We start from the raw sequence: 9947 nt of genomic DNA on the forward strand, positions 1-9947 counted from the left end.
AAGTGGTATAGCCACCACTGAAATCTATTGATCTATCTATCTACATATCATCATAGAGAATGAAATGCAATGTGAAGTGAAAGTGAAGTCACCAGTCGTGTCCAACTCCTTGCGACCCCATGGACTGTAGCCAACCAGGCTCCTCCGTCCCTGGGACTTTCTGGGCAAGAATACAGGAGTGGGTTACCCTTTCCTTTTCCAGGAGATCTTCGCCACTCATGGATCAAACCCTGGTCTCCCGCATTGTAGACAGATGCTTTACCGTCTGAGCCACCAGGGAAGTCACCACTCCAATATTCTTGCTTGGAGAACCCCATGGAAAGAGGATCCTATAACATTTCAGTCCAAAGGGTCGCAAGGAGCTGGACATGACCAAGCGACTGAGCACACATATTATCTATCTATCCAGTTTCATTGAGTTATAATTGACATACAGCCCTGTGGTGTCCAAGGTAATGACCTCAGTTACATATATTATGAAATGATTGCACGGTCAGATATATCACACAGCCGTGTGGTATGTGCTCACTCACAGTAGCAACAGGAAACGATGCTCCTGCATGTCTTCATTTGTAGAGATCCTGACATTTCTCTTGGTAAAACAGTTCTTGGGTGGTTTAGTTCTAAGCCAGGAGGAAGATCGCATCAGAGAACTCAATGAGCAACTAAGGCTCCGTGGAGCCTGATCTTTGCCCCACTTGCCAGCTCAGTTCACACCGGGCTCCTCATGTTGTTATGCTCTTCAGCCCTCCTCTTGGGTGAGCCAAGCCACACTGTGCCACCAGCTGATAACTTAAGAGGTACAAGATTCTAAAATCCTTGCCTTTGGTGCAAGAAGCAAAAAAGAGAAAACATGCAAAATGATGGATTCACACAACACACGCAAAGCCTCCCTGGGGCAAGTGTTCTCTCTGCAGGCCTCAGTGATCTGGAGTGGAATATCCAGTATAATTCTTGGTGATGATGGAACTTTATAAACATCTGCTCTGTCCAGCACCCTGGACCTGGCCACATGACGCTACTGAGCACTTGAAACGTGGTGGGTGTGACTGAAGAACTGAATGCTTTTTTCATACACGTGTAGAGCCATTGTCCGCACCGCGTGGCTGGGTAAGTACTTTACCGGCCAGTGCAGGTCCAGACTGAGGGGGATCTTGTCCTGTTTCCACCCCTGGTACCCCAGCAGCCTCAGTGCACATGCCTGGGAAGAGACTGAGGGAGCTTCCCCAGTGGCTCAGTGGTAAAGAATCCACCTGCCAATGCAAGAGACATGAGAGACGTGGGTTCCATCCCTGGGTCAAGAAGATCCCCTCGAGAGGGAATGGCTGCCCACTCCAGGATTCGTGCCTGGAGAATCCCATGCAGAGAGGAGCCTAGCGAGCCTCACACTGTCTATGCCATTGCAAAGAGTCGGACATGACTGAATCGAATTAGCATGCACACACCCAGCCTCATATAGGTAGTGGCACCACACTGGATATCTCAAACAGAATATACTTCATCTATTTATTTGGCCATCTAGCATTGCTTTTATTAGTTTTTATGGAAATCATTTTATTTTAAATACAGCACATGTCAATCTTAAACTTCCAGTTTATCTCTCCACCAACCCTTCCCCGCTGTAACTCTAAGATTGTTCTGTAAGTCTACAAGGCTGCTACAGTTTTGTAAATAAGTTCATCCTTGTAAAACTTTGCAGAATAGACATTTTATTTATTGGTTTTGTGTTTTTTTTAAACTGAATAATTTGAAAAATCAACTGGCAGATTTTTTTATGCTTTATTGGCATTTTAGATAAAGTAAGATGATCATATTAACCAACCCAGTATGTGTGATTGATTATACCATTCCCCAAACAGTGAGATAGATACAATGGAGTCCTGAAAGAGACAGGAGATTACTTAGAGGTTGTGGGATTTTTGACGGTGATCTAGCAATCTTGGACTCCACTGTTCACCTCAGAGCTGCTGGGCTGCTTTGGAGGAGGAGGAGGAGTGTCCACGGAGGAACCCCTTTAAAAAGAGATCTAAGGCTTTGATTTGCAACACTCTGTGTGCTCACAGCCTGGGGCCAGGTCAGGGCTCAGCACGGTCTTTCTTTACGTTGAATTCCTCATAGATACTGGGCTTGGGGAACGGGTGCATGGGGCTCAGGGGAGTGGAAGAATTCAGTCTCTCAGAGGGTCCCGAGGTTCAAGTGAGCATATATCACGTCTTCTGCTGGAGAGTCCTGAGAGGAAGGAGGTGAGAATGATGGACTGAGATGCAATCTTTGGAGGCTGGGACATTGGGCATTGGAAGGGCTAATGCTATGGCAAGGGTTTGGGCTGGGAGGACTCACCACGCCGCTCACTGCTTGTTCTTCCTTGGGCTCTCTTCATAATGGCAAGATCTGCGAATGAAAGAGAGTCAAGGATCTTGGGGGGTGAAGGCAGTTATTCCAGACCTCCGTAACTTTGATGGAGACATCAAGCCCAGAAAAAGGCAGGGGTATGCCACCTGATGCTGGGTCTGTCTACTCCAATAAATAAATCAAAAACAAAACATTCCATCTACAAGCCCATCCATTCACGGACTGTCTCAGGAGCCTGTGCAAACCCACAAACCCATCCTACCTCTTCTGTTATGGACCATTCTCTTCTGCATATCAGCAGATTCCCAAGATCATGTAGGGGAGAAGAACAGATGGTTGTAGTTGAAGGGAAGAACAGGGCTTGGAATGTCCCTGGTGTCCAGAGATTAAGTGTCCATCTTCCAGTGCACGCAGCCTGGGTTCTAGCCTTGGTGGGAGATCTATGATCCCATGTGTCTTGAAGCAACTAAGCCCCACGTGCTACAACAGCTGAGCGCATGAGCTCTGAAGCCTGAACCACACCCCAGACTGCAATGAGGATTGCCCAAGCTGCTGCAAAGACCTGATGCAGCCAAGAATAAATCAACACATATTTTCATAAAAAGAACAGGATTCCATGGGGCTCTGGAAGATGTTCCCTCCGAGATAACAACACTGGAAACCAGTTTTAACCTGCGGGGAGTGAAAACCTCATTCTCTGATATGAGCCCACCTTCCCCTGTGTTGGATGGTGCTGAGCTCACCACCTTCAGGCTTACGATTTGGGGTAGAACACCAGTAACAGACAATAGCAGCGAGGAGGATGCTGGTAGAGGTGAAGGCTATGGCAAGCCCAACAACGATGTACTGCGTGCTGGAGTGTTCTTGAGAAAGCCCTGCCTCTGCCAACAAGCAAACGGAAGGTCTGGTTTTTCACTGCATACACTGTGCCCCTACACACTGGAGTTATTGTATCCTTGCGTCAAACTTCAGCCTCTGTCAAACTGATCACTTATTATCTCCACTTCCCAGGAGGCACCAAGGCATCCAGGAGAGATGCTAGCAGTGGATGAAGTAAAGAGGCCTTGCAAGACCAGCAGAGGTCTCAACCAAGGTCCACTGGGCACCAATGCAGTTTTTCTCTGCTCCCTCATGTCAAGGCATCGTGTTTTTCCATGAATGGAGACCCCTTTAATCCACAATACATTCCGACCACCCCCCTCCCCCCATTCCACATATACCTGGAACGGAATCCTCAAGAAAATGTGACACTTTTATTTCTGAATGTGGAATGCTTTGTTCATAAAACACTAACAGAGGAATAACATATTTAAGGTGCTCCCTCAAATTCTCCACTTGTCGCCCCCATCCTCTCCAAAAATTCTGGTGGAGGGAGGGTAAGCATCACCCTTAGGCGTGGGATCAGGTCACTCTGACCAATTATCTTCAATTTAGAAATTCCCAGTCCCAGGATCTCAGTGCCCTCTCTGGTTCTCATGCAGACCACAGTCTCAAATGCTGACTTAGACGGACGTTGAGAAGCACAAAGTCGCAGATCTGGGAGCTGAAAGAGCCAGCACTCACACAGGACCCCTATGTCTTCTTAGAAATTTGCTGAGATAGGAGACCTTCTTGCTTACCTTCTGTGGTGTGTGCATCCATGGGGGAAGGGCAAGTACTTGTAGTGGAACCTAGGAGAAAATAGACAGAAGGGGTGAGCAAGTAAGCTTCCTCGCCCCACCAAAGGAGGACTGTTCTTTCTGGAAGGTTGACCTCCTACCTGTGCTTGACTCTGTGATCCCTCAGAGCACTGATGGGGGAGGGGAGAGCTTCTGGTTCCTCCCCGTGAATGTGTTGAGTAGACCCACCATCCTGGAGAAGAGAAGGTGGAAGGAGGAGGGAGGGTATGCCTGGTGATGAAAGACAGCTGAAAGCAAGAAACATTATTTCTGCTCCAGGACTGAGTATCTATTCTCCTTAATTGGGAAATCACCTGTATGTCAGAGGTGCCTCTGGAAAACATGAAGAGCAAGGGCCCAGTGCAATCTCTGATCCTCCCAAATCAGCCCAGCCTCTCCTCCTCCTGGGTCCACCCTGAACCTTTTCTTTATCTGCCTGGATAGACAAGACTCTGATGAGAAGCATCCATACAGGAGGTGGAAGAGGGTTGAGCTGCCACCGACCATCTCTCGTCCTCTCTGGTTCTCATTGCCTCTATTTCTCCAGAAGCCCTAAGGTTCCCCTGAGACCAGCACAGGGCCCTTGAGATAGTGCGCAGTGGTAGAGTAAGATGTCATGGAAAAGGCCAAACGGACTTCTTGACCAACACAAAGTGATTTAGTGTACTGTAAAGCATGGGACACTTCTTGGCATTCTGGAAACAAGAATACTGCAGTGGGTTGCTGTTTCCTCCTTCAGGGGACCAGCTTTTGTCAGAACTCTTCTCTATGACCTGTCAGTTTTGGGCGGCCCTGCACGACATGGCTCATAGCTTCATTGAGTTCCACAACCTCCTTTATCACAACAAGGCTGTGATCCATAAGGAGGAGATAGTGAAGCACAGAGGAATCTGTCATGCTGCAGCCCACGGGGTCACAAAGAGTTGGACACAACATAGCGACTGAAGAGCAATAAGATTCCTGGCCAGGAGGAGGGTCCTCCCCTGTAACGGACAGGAGCAGGGGGTTGCTGGGGTCTGACGATGCATAGGGAGAGTGAGTGAAGTAGCTGTAGCACCTGTAGACCCCGCTATGGGCTGGGGTCCCAGGACCCAGAGGGAATGCTGCCTGGAGTGCTCCGTGGGGGCCCTGGCCTCCACCGAGCGGGCACCTAAGGTCTCCGCCTCCCTGAGCAGATGGAACTGGTCAATGGTACCCTCGAAGCTACAGAGCAAGGTCATGTTCTCTCCTGACCTCACCACAGGGCCCCCCTGGCCTGAGAGAGATGGCTTCTTGGACAGACCTGGAAGGAAGACCTTGATCTTAGAGCATGGAGTAACTCTAGTGCTAAACGGAGGACCTAAGCCCGAGGTGTGCAACAAGAGAAGCACTGCATGAGAAGCCCGCCCACCACCAGGACAGAAAACCCCACAGAAACGAATACCCAGCATAGGGAAAAATTCAAACGTAACTTTAATAATGGACTGTCATTTAACATCCATTCTCTGAAAAGAAATATATGTATATGAACTACTGAATCAGTCTTATCTACAACAGGAATTAGCAACATCAAAAATCAACTAGACTTCAAAAAAAATAAATAAAAACTATACTTTAAAAATCAACAAAATGTGGGGTTCTCTTGAAAGACGGAACCTACTAGGTTCTGCTGGGACCATCAGAAAACATGGTATTGACCCAGAAAAAGACATTATGGCCTGGAAATTGCCAGCATCTCATTGGATCGTTGACTACCTCAAACATGAGGGAGTATTCAGCGCAGCCCTCCCCACCCCCAGGGGCTGGAAGGGACTCCTTAGTGGGGAGGGTTGGCAGGGAGGACTCCTTCCTCTTTGTGCAGAAGGACGCATTAAACCAGAAGGCTGAGCAACTTCAAGGTGTCGACCTCCATCTTGACCACCCAGGGGCCAGACGGCAATGGCCTCTGGTAAAACAGCACTCCTGACAGAGGAAGTGAGCTCTGACATGAAAGTGGGAAACTAACACCTTAACCAACCATCATTGGCTGCCTGAGTTGGGAACTGCCCGGGTCCCTGCTCCGGTACATTTTTCTCCGTTGTTTGCTCTTTCACGTTCTTGCTGCTTCACTCTGTCACCGGCTGTGTCTTCTCTTTAGCACATGGCAAGTGCTCTGTTCTCTTCTCCCTTCCGGGTTCACCCCTCCTCTCTCTCTGGTTTGTTCCCTCTCCCGAGTTTGTGAGTGTCTTTGCATGCCTGTCATTCTCTCCCGGTACTGATGCTGGACTGGACACAACCCTTCTGTGACACAGACAGCAGAAGGGACTGGTCTGGACACACTCACCTGTGATGACGATGTCCACGGGGTCACTTGGGGCTGACCACTCATAGGGGGAGCGGCTGAGAGAGCCATAGCATCGGTAGGTGCCCACACTCCCCAAGGTCATGGGGCCAATGAAGCAGTCAGCTGAGGCATGCCCGCCCGTGAACGTCTCTCCACGTGTCTGGAAATGCCCTGTGCTATTTTCCTGGTGCAGGATAAACTTCTCAAACAACAGCTGTGGTTGACAGTGAAGGGTCACATTCCCTCCCTCCTGCACGAGGGGGCCTGGGTGGGCTGAGATGGAGGGTTTTGTGAACACCCTAGGAGCAAAGAGGTTGTGAGCTTCAGTGGTCACCCCGTCTCAGCGCTTTCCCTGACATCTGAAGGTGTGAGAAATGTTCCCGTGATCCAGCAGAGCCAATTTCCCTTCCTGTCTGTTCTGTTGCATTCTCTCTAGCCTTGTTCTCGGGCTCTGGCTCATGCTTTTCTCTTTCTCTTTGCTCAAGACCACCAGCCTTCTCTGTGTTTATTCTAAACTCTTTAGCTGCTGGATCTTCTGTCAGCTTCATGCATGCATACTCAGTCGCTTCAGTCCTGTCCGACTCTGTGGGACGCCATGGACTGTAGCCCGCCAGGCTCCTCTGTCCCTGAGATTCTCCAGGCGAGAATACTGGAGTGGGTTGCCATGCTCTCAGCCTCTTCCCATCCCTAATTTGCATTTGAGGGGCTGGGGTGGATCTCAGGATGCATACCCTGTCTCCCTTCACATACATCTCTTATAACGTGGGTGATGACTCACATCATTGGAAAGGAAGTGGAGAAAAATGGAACCAATCTGTGGCCTCACCTCATGCCTCTGGAGACATTTTTGAGACTCCTCCCTGGGGCGCCAGCTCCTTCACAGTGGACTACAGCTCCCTACTGGGTGGCAGGTGCTGGATCAGGGTCGTTCTCATCCTCCCTGCTGGCAAGCAGTGGCCGCATCCTGTCTACTAATGCCGAGGGATGCTCCTTCTTTCTGCGCTGAGGAACCCCATCCATCTATTCAACACCCCAAGTTTAAACTCTCAGAGTGGGTTCTCTTTCACTGGTTCGCTCCTGACTGGGAATCCTGAGTAAGCCTTGGGTGCACTGGCATGTGGAGCTAGGGTAGGATTGCCTGCAGGCTCATCCGTCCCGGGCTGGCTGGACCCCTCCTACCTGTGACCACAATTTGCAGTGGGTCACTGTGTGGGGACTGGTAGCCTCCAGAACACGTGTAGGACCCGGCATGTTCTCTGGTCACCAGGCCAAGGGTGAAGGTGTTGACATCATGTGACTGGAGCTCGGGCAAACTGGTCCCTTCTCATTTGAACAGTCTGAATATTGCAAATGGAGAACGGGAGTGACACCAAAGAGTCACAGTCTGTCCTAAGGGAACCACGGGGCTTGGCCAGGCTGACAAAGAGGGCTTCTCATATTCACCTAGGAGAGATGGAGGCACAGGCTTTGAGAGGAAAATAGGAACAGTCTACTCTCCCCCCTTTCCTCATGGGCGCTTCCCCTTCAATTCTCCCAGCTCTCCTCCCCTAAACTGCATCACCTTGATGCTCAAGGATACCTAGGGCTTGGGGACAGACAGAGACACAGACATCCCAGGATGGACATCATGGAGATTCTGAGAATATGATTCTCAGAGGTGATTCTCAGGAGAAGAATCATTCCTTGGATTGACAAAATTTTGAGAAACTTTCCCTCAAATCACAAAACACTGGGGATTCCCTGGCGGTCCAGTGGTTAGGACTCAGCACTTTCTCTACCAAGGGCCTGGGTTGATCCCTGATCAGGGAACTAAGATCCTACAAGCTGCATGATGCAGTCTAAAGAAAACTCCACAGAGAAATTGATGCATGGAAAAGAAGTGAAAGGACTTCCCTGTTGCATTTGTTGTAGCTCAAATGGTACAAAATCTTCCTGCAGTGCAGGAGAGCAGGGTACAGTCTCTCAGCTGGCAAGATCCCCTGGGCAAGGAAATGGCAACCCCTTCCCGTATTCTTGCCCTGAGAATCCCATGGACAGAGGAGCCTGGTGAGCTACAGATCATGGGGTCGGGAAGAGTTGGATATGACTGAGTGACTAACAGTAACACAACTAAGAAGAGAAAAAGCCACCTGACTGAAAAGAACGAAGGAAACCATGACCTTGCTCCTTTGTTAGCTAGGCTCTATCAAATGTGGGACAAGGTCCAGGTGGCCCTGCCTGATGCCCAGCCCCTCCCCTGGGGTCAGGTCTAGTGGGCGGTCCTGCAGATCCTGTTGTGAAGGGCCGGTTGGAGATGCCACCTTGTTGGGAGAGGGGTCTGTGGGCTGCAGCCCCTTGCTCCCCTCTCATGATAGAAATGGCACTCAGGGGGCCCAGCTCCCAGCTCCAAGACTTCACACAGTCCCTTCAGGTCCAGAGTCCAGAGCTGGGCTAACCTCTGGGGAGAGTAAAGATGAGTATCAAGGCCAAGAGGAGGACCTGGGATCCACAGGGCACACGGCTCTCCCTGTACTGACAGGGGTCTCCCTCTGTGCCCAGTGTCATTTACCTCGGCCCCAACTGTTCTGCTGAACACAGAAATAAGGGATGCTGAGGACTCACCCACAGCTGCCCAGATCCTCAGACTCACACAGAATCCTAGAAGGAAAAGCCCGTCAGAGATGGCTTGTCCCGATGGACCCCACGCTCCTTGCACCCTCATCCAGGGAAGCTGGTCAGTGGTGTGAAGACCCTGGATTTCCACCATAAACCACCCTACCGGGTCTTTCCGGACTCACCGAGACTCAGGAGGCTGAGGAGTGTGGGGCACATGGCTCTGCTTCTGTGAGGCAGGAGGCAGGACTGAGCAAAGCTGACCGAGTCACAGGATGAGGAAGGCAGGCGGTGTTGTTCATACAGTTAGCCTGGTGCATGTCACAGGGGAAGATGTCCAGCCTCTTGTCACGCCAGGGATGGAAGTCTGACCTGAGCCTCGTCACTGAGCAGGCCTCGTGACCCGAGGGTCAGTTTTGTTTCCCTAAATACTATGGACTTAGGAGGATTTGAACAGGTCTTTCTGCCTTCAGGAAATAGTAATGGTGTCAGTGTATACCATTTTGGTGGTGGTGGTTTAGTCGCAATGTGATGTCCTACCCCTGCGGCCCCATGGATTGTATCCCACTGGGCTCCTCTGTCCATGGGACTGCCCATGCAAGAAATCTGGAGTGGGTTGCCATTTCCTTCTCCAGGGGATTTTCCTGACCCATGCATCAAACCCAGGCCTACTGCTTTGCAGGCAGACTCTTTACCAACTAAGAGGCTTAATTTCTATGAATATCTTGTTTGAAGAAAGATTGACTCAGTTCCTTTCCTTCTTTTGATAACAAGTTCTACTTCAGTTGTGCAGGTCTGGGAATTCCCTGGTGGTCCAGTGGCTACTCCCTGACTTCACTGCTGAACAACCAGGTTCAATTCCTGGTTGGGGAACTAAGATGAGAACCCCCAAGCCATGAAGTCCAGCCAAAAAAAAATGTGCAGGGTTACTAACTGCTTACTCTGTAATGCTAACCACAGGAGAAAAAAAAAAAAAAACAAAAAACAAAAAAACCACACTGATTTATTTTCAGCAAAGATTTCTAAGGCCTCTCTGCTCCTGA

General features: G+C 49.9%; 1 pseudogene; it reads right to left on the reverse strand.

Annotated features, from left to right (window-relative positions):
* Positions 1-2075: 2075 nt before the first annotated feature.
* On the reverse strand, positions 2076-9123 carry LOC133052168 (putative killer cell immunoglobulin-like receptor like protein KIR3DP1; annotated as a pseudogene).
* Positions 9124-9947: the final 824 nt, after the last annotated feature.

This window comes from Dama dama, chromosome 4 (assembly GCF_033118175.1).
Source record: "Dama dama isolate Ldn47 chromosome 4, ASM3311817v1, whole genome shotgun sequence".
Lineage (NCBI taxonomy): Eukaryota > Metazoa > Chordata > Mammalia > Artiodactyla > Cervidae > Dama > Dama dama.